The following is a 6841-nucleotide window of genomic DNA, read 5'->3' as shown; positions in this document are numbered from 1 at the left end:
CCCTGAGGCTTTACCAATTTTCGCACTACAAATATTGGTACGAGTCAAACACAATGAAGATACTTTAATTGATTTATCCAAAAATTTCGCTGAATTAAATATAGTTTTCACCATTTGAGTGGCAGAAGCAGTGAGTATATGAATAAGGAAGACGTTGCGTGAAAACAGGGTTATTCTAAATGACTGGTAGTGATCTTTCTACAGTTTCTTGCGTCTTTAGTTATTTTGCACGCCTGGTGTACGAGGTGGATGGGGTGGTCGTTTTGTGCATTTCAGGACTTGACTTCAGTGCCAGTCAGTGGTGCTTTAACATCTGATCACTTCTGCAGGTGTGGACCACACTGGCTGGATTGTGGACAGTCAACATTGCACTCAGCTCTTGCAGAGCCCAAAGCCACCCTGTGAGGTGCAGAGCTCAGGTGGCATATGTCTGAGTTGAGGCCAGCTCAGATGTTCCTTAGTTTGTAACTCAGTACTCCACACATCAGTCTGTTGCTAAGCTTCACACATAGGTCCCATGTCCTATAGGTTAAATATTCTGTTAAGTAGTTCTCTGTCCCTCCAGAAACTTAACCAGGGATGATCATCCCATCTTTTTGCTCCTGGTAGGACTCTGATTTAGACATTTATGTCTAACCTAAAAACAAAGCGAAAAATCAACATTAGACCAGTAGTTCTCAATATTTTTGGCTTTGGAATTCTCTTACATTCTTAAAAATTGAGTCCCAAAAGATCTTCTGTTTATGTGGGTTTTATCTATCCACGCTGGCTGGATTGTGTTGTGGACAATTACTGTATTAGAAATTAAAGCAAACTTGAAATATGTATTAATACACCTAAAATTACAGCAACAAATACATAGAGACAGAAAGTAGATTAATGGTTGCCAGGGGATGGAAAGGGGTTGGTGAATTGGGACTATCTTATGGAATTTTTTTGGGGGGTGATGGAAAAGTCTAGAGTTAGGCAGTGGTAATAGTTGCACAACATAGTTGAAGGGTCCCCACCAGTAAGAAGGCAAACTTCCGGCTTCTCTTCAGGGTCCTCAGTTCCCGCCGGCGCCACCTGAAGCCCAATCACCTCTCGCCCCCCTCCCAATCCCAGCACCTAGCCAACAGCCAACAGCCCCGTAGAAGTGACACCTCAATCAATTCATGCCCCCTCCTATATAACCCAGCACCTTTCCCTAATAAAGCGGAACTCTCCGGTGAATTGCTGCTATGTGTCGCTCCTTTCCTTTCATTGGTGCCGAAACCCGGGAGACGGGACACCCCAACTGGGCCCCGTCTTCCCCCGACACCAGCAGCAGCTTGCTCTCGTCCTCTTTTTCCGGCGCTGGCTCATCACACTCACCACTCCTCTCTGGCCTTTAGGTAAGTTTTCCCCCCGGAGTGGGCCACTCTTCCCCGAGCTATCGCAGTGCCATTGACCGTGATCGTCCGGCAAGGCCCTGACGCTCGGGGATGAGGAGGGAACGCTCCCCGCCTCAGGCCTTCACGGCTGCGGCGGACCCTCAGGCCCCTCCTCCAAAAGCCATAAATCCCCGCCTCAAGCCTTTACGGCTGCGGCAGACGCTCAGGCCCCTCCTCCGACAGTCAAACGCATTCACCATTCCTTCCATCAGTGCTGAAAGTTTTTAAGCAAAATTTCCCCGGGGTGGGCCACTCTTCCCCGAGCTATCGCAGTGCCATTGACCGTGATCGTCCGGCAAGGCCCTGACGCTCGGGGATGAGGAGGGAACTCTCCCCGCCTCAGGCCTTTACGGCTGCGGCGGACGCTCAGGCCCCTCCTCCGACAGTCATAAATCCCCGCCTCAGGCCTTCACGGCTGCGGCTGACTCTCAGGCACCCCCCCTCCAACAGCCATGAATGGGGTGACTCCTTTGTGGATGAGAACGCTCCCTTTTCCCCCCCTCCTCCTTCTGTTCCGTCCGCCGAAAACGCCTAGCGCTAGGTACCTCGAGACTCCGGTACTCTGCCTTCTTAGGGAAGTCTGGGTGACGACCCACACTTTCCAAGAAATTCCGACTCGTATACGAGTTTCCGCAGACCACCAAGGATCATCGGGGACGCCCTTTTTCTCCTTGTGGTCTGCTTCCAGTCCGAGGATCTACATTTGTCTTCCCCTGTTTGTCTCCTTCTCTGTCCTTTAGCCATGGGAGCCTCCTCATCCCTCCCTGAAAGTTCACCTCTTGAATGCCTGCTTAAGCATCTGGCTACCCTCTCCCTGATACCTGATATAAAACCAAAACTTCTCCGTAAATATTGCTCCCAAGATTGGCCAACATACCCCCTAGACAATAACAACCAATGGCCTGCAGGGGGAACTCTTGATCCTAACATCACTCGCGATCTTTTTAACTACTGCCAGCGCCTGAAAAAATGGAAGGAGATTCCCTATATGGAAGCTTTCCGCCTCCTCCTCTCCCCGCCCCCTCCCAAGTTCTCCTAGCCTGCAAGCCGCCGCCCCCGCAGGAGCCTCCCGTTCACTCCCTTCCCCTTCTTCTCCTACAACAGCCCTTCTCCCTTCCTCCCCAACCATCTCCTCCCCCATCTCACGTCCTCCACCTTCATTCCCTGCAGATTAAGCCTGAGCCTTTCAGCCCCCCTTTAACTAGGTCCCAGGGGCCTCCTCCGTCTTTGCCCTCATCATCTGTTTCTCCCCTGTTAGGGACCGCCTTTGTCTTCTCACATGTTTGTAGAGAGAATGGGAAAGCACCTCCCCCCATGTCTGAACGCAGCATGGGAAAGCACAAGCTAGAGAACAACTGGTGCAGTCCTTAGAAGTTATCTGTCCACAAAAACATATCTTGCCAAGACTCCTCACTCTGAAAATAGGGAGACCTTGAAGATGTGTAGAAACACTGCCCCTGCTTTTAGCTATGCCCTTCCCCCACTTGCCGATGTGGCAGGAATAGAAAACAACGCATTCCATAAGCAATTAACTGGAGCGCTGCTGTAGCTCAGTAGAGCATGGGACTCTTAACCTCAGAGTCATGAGTTCAAGCCCAACTAAAGCAGCAGAGGCAAGCAGCTGGGCTGCTAGCTGGCGACATGTGGGTCCGATTCTATCTTTCTTTATTTTCTTTGCCCCCCTTCACACTTCAGGACCTGCTCGACTAGGCACGGCTAGACCGCGTCACTCCCCCACAGACTGAGCCAGAACCCTTCAGTCCCCCTCAGACTCAGTCCCGAGAGCCTCCCAAAATTATCGCCCCCCTCCGGGAGGTAGCAGGATCCGAAGGCATCGTGCGCGTTCACGTCCCTTTCTCCTTAAGAGATTTAGCCTAACTAGAGAAACGCCTAAGTTCCTTTTCCACTGATCCCATGACATACATCAGGGAGTTTCAATAGACCCTCCAGTCTTACAGCCTCACACATCATGACATTTTCATGCTCCTGGTCAATACTCTCCTCCCTGAAGAGCGTAGATGAGTTTAGGACTTCGCCCAAATGCAGGCTACTGAAACCCACAGGACTGACCCCACCTATCCCCCTGGCCCCACTGCTGTCCCCGAACAAGACCCACACTGAAATTATAACACCGCCATGAGTCTCCGCTCTCCAGATATTTTTGCCTCCTGCTTAATAGCAGGTCTGAAAAAGGGCAGCTTGTAAAGTAGTCAATTTTCAAAAGCTCCAAGACATAATTCAAAAGAGAGATGAAATCCCCTCCGAGTTCTTAGACAGACTCACTCAAGCCCTATTACAGTATACCAGCCTGGACCAAGAAACACCTGAAGGAAGACATGTCCTTATGACATACTTCCTAGCTCAAGGCTACCCCGACATTAAAGCTAAACTCAAAAAGTTAGAACAGGGCCCCGCTACCCCACAGACTGAGATCCTAACAGTGGCCTTTAAAGTCTTCCATAAGCGGGAGGAGGAGAAAGAATGCCGTAAACAAAAGGCTGATCAGGCCAATTTCCAGATGTTGGCCCAGCTGATAAAACCACAACCTGGGCGCCCCTCTACAAACAAGCCCCCCCAAGAGCTTGTTTCAAGTGCAGAAAAGAGGGACATTGGTCAAGGGCGTGCCCCTCCCCCAGATTTCCTACCACCCCATGCCCCAGATGCCACAAAAAGGGCCACTGGGGGTCTGATTGCCCAACCACCCAAAGGGGAGGCTGGACGAACAACCCCCATCCTAAGCCCGCCGTAGTGGGGCTGGCAGAAGAAGATTGATGGGGCCTGGGGGCTTCTCGCCCGACCATTTCCATCACCAAACAGGAGCCCAGGGTTACTTTAACAGTAGATGGTCACCCCATCTCCTTCCTCCTAGATACAGGAGCCACCTTCTCAGTCTTGTGAGAATACCGGGGCCCTACCACGCCAGCCATTACTCCTATAGTCAGAGTAGGAGGTAAACAGATTTTCCCATTAAACCCCCCACCCACCCTTTTATGCACAATCCAAGACAATCCCATACCTTTCTCCCACTCCTTCCTGGTTATGCCCCAGTGTCCCATCCCTTTACTAGGACGAGACATCCTTTCCCTCCTCCACGTTTCCATAACTATATCCACTCCCACAGCCCCCAGTACTCCCTTTCTGATGGCCCTCATAGCCGACGACCCCCCTCTACCCAAAGAAAGCTCCGGTTCTGCCCTCATACACCCTGTAAATCCCAAAGTTTGGGACATTACAAGCCCCTCCGTGGCCCTATGTCCCCCTGCCTCTATCAAATTATGTGACCCCTCTCAGTATATCTGTCAGGCCCAATACCCCCTAACCACTTCAGCCCTCATAGGCCTCCAACCCATCATTCAAGCAGACCCACTCACTCCCCATTTAATACCCCCATATTAGCTGTTAAAAAAACCAACGGATCTTTCCGCCTTGTCCAAGACCTTCGCCTCATCAACATAGCCATTGTCCCTATCCATCTCTTAGTTCCAAATCCATACAGCCTCAGCATCCCACTTCTCAGTCCTAGATCTCAAAGACCCATTTTTCTATCCCTCTAGACCCCTGCTCCCAAGATTTTTTCATCTTCACCTGGACGGACCCATACACAAGACATTCTAAACAACTCACTTGGTCAATTTTGCCACAAAGCTTCCGAGATAGTCCCCATATTTTTAGACAGGTCCTAGCTCAGGACCTCAAACAGTTTCATCATGATCACTCCAAGTCCACCTTATAATACATAGACAATCTTCTACTCTGCAGTCTCTCGTGGGAAGAGTCTCAACTTGACACTGCCTCCCTACTTAACCTTCTAGCTTCCAGAAGTTACCGAGTATCCCCCGTCAAAGCTCAAATCTCTTCCCCTCCTATCACTTACCTCAGATTCCTTCTATCTCAACAAAGTCCATTACCTTAGACAGAAAATGGCTCCTCTCTGACCTGCCCATTCCCAAAACCAAGACAAAAATCCTTTCCTTTCTAGGCCCTTTCTAAGCCTAGCTAGATATTTTAGAACGTAGATCCCTAACTTCTCCCTGCACCCTGTTGGCAAGACCCCTATACAACCTCAGCAAGAGCCCCCCTATAAAACCATTATCCTCCTCACCCCGACACTCCTTCATTAAGCTCCGTCAAGCCCTTGTAGAAGCCCCAGCTCTCCATCTTCCTGATTTGTCGAAGCCCTTCTCATTATACATTCATGAGAGGTCCAGTCAAGCTCTAGGAGTCCTAGGCCAATATGCTTTGCCCCAGTAGCTTATATCTCCAAGCAATAAGACCCCACAGTTCAGGGATGGGCCCCCTGCCTACGAGCATTAGCCGCTAGACAGCTCTTGCAGAAAGAAGCTCATAAACTGACATTCAGAGCGCCCCTTACCATTCTGTCCCCACATCACCTAAAAGATCTCTTAACCTACAAAAGTTTACAGACTCTCCCTCCCTCCAGACTCCTGACCTTACTGTCCTCTTTCCTCCAAAATCCCGTTCACCCCCTTTGCCATCCATACCCGAATCATGACTTTTTCCTCCTTTACTGCTCTCTCGCTTTTTTTCCTCATTCCTATTGTCTTCCCCACCACCCTAGCCTCCTTTGTATGGCGATTCAAAGTCAGACAGACTTACACACAGCATCAAACAAAAGTTACTGCCCTCATTGCCACACCAGACTTCCCTCTGAAAAGCTGCTCTGAGCCTTTATACCTCCACTTTCCTCCCTCCACTGAAGTGTTCACTAGCAGCTACCCTTATTTCCCTACCTCTGCTTCCTCTATGACCAAAAACAAGCCTATTGCAGGCAATGGCCAGATACCTACAGGAGATGTCCCTACTAGTCTTGCACAATTCACTACATAGGTAACTTCCAGTACCCACAGTATTACTCCTCCAACCGTTTCATGAAATATCCCAACGGCTCATTCTCCTTATCAATCCCAGATCCCTGGGACTCTCGATGGGCTGCCAGAGTCACAGCCTCAGTTTACTACGGGGGGTCCTCGACCCTCCACCGTACCCTTCATATCTCTCGAAAGTATGTTCCCTCTCATTCCCAGATCTCTCAAGTTGCATCAGATAGCAGACATTCCGAAAAAGTCATTATCCAAACTCTTGATAGTGCCTCTTCATCTTCTTATCCCCACCCCTCTTCCCATTTCTCCTACTCTTCATTACAGCTCATTCAGGACACCACCATCTTTCTCAACCACACCCTTAACACAGACAATTGTTTCTTGTGCGCATCACTACAGCGCCCACTGCTGGCCGCCATGCCCCTTAATATTTCCAACTACTCCTTCCATGCAGAAAGACAACCCCTCTGCCCCCTGGCAGACATACCCCTATGGGAACCAGAATACGCAGATAATCTCACCATCCACCACTGTGTAAGCCCAACTCCACCCCCCTCCAGCGCACTTCACTGCCTCTCTATCTACACC

At 50.1% G+C, this 6841-nt stretch overlaps 1 long non-coding RNA gene across 1 annotated transcript; it reads right to left on the bottom strand.

Annotated features, from left to right (window-relative positions):
* Nucleotides 1–49: 49 nt before the first annotated feature.
* On the bottom strand, nt 50–1942 carry LOC140844068 (uncharacterized). Its single transcript, XR_012122233.1, has 2 exons — nt 1354–1942; nt 50–637 (listed from the first exon to the last, which is right to left on the bottom strand). It is a non-coding gene; the product is annotated as an uncharacterized lncRNA (long non-coding RNA).
* Between the last annotated feature and the right edge of the window lie 4899 nt (nt 1943–6841).

Source organism: Manis javanica, chromosome 10 (genome assembly GCF_040802235.1).
Source record: "Manis javanica isolate MJ-LG chromosome 10, MJ_LKY, whole genome shotgun sequence".
NCBI classification, from domain to species: Eukaryota; Metazoa; Chordata; class Mammalia; order Pholidota; family Manidae; genus Manis; species Manis javanica.
The sequence above is the reverse complement of the archived record's forward strand: the minus strand, read 5'-3'. Positions and strand labels throughout refer to the sequence as shown.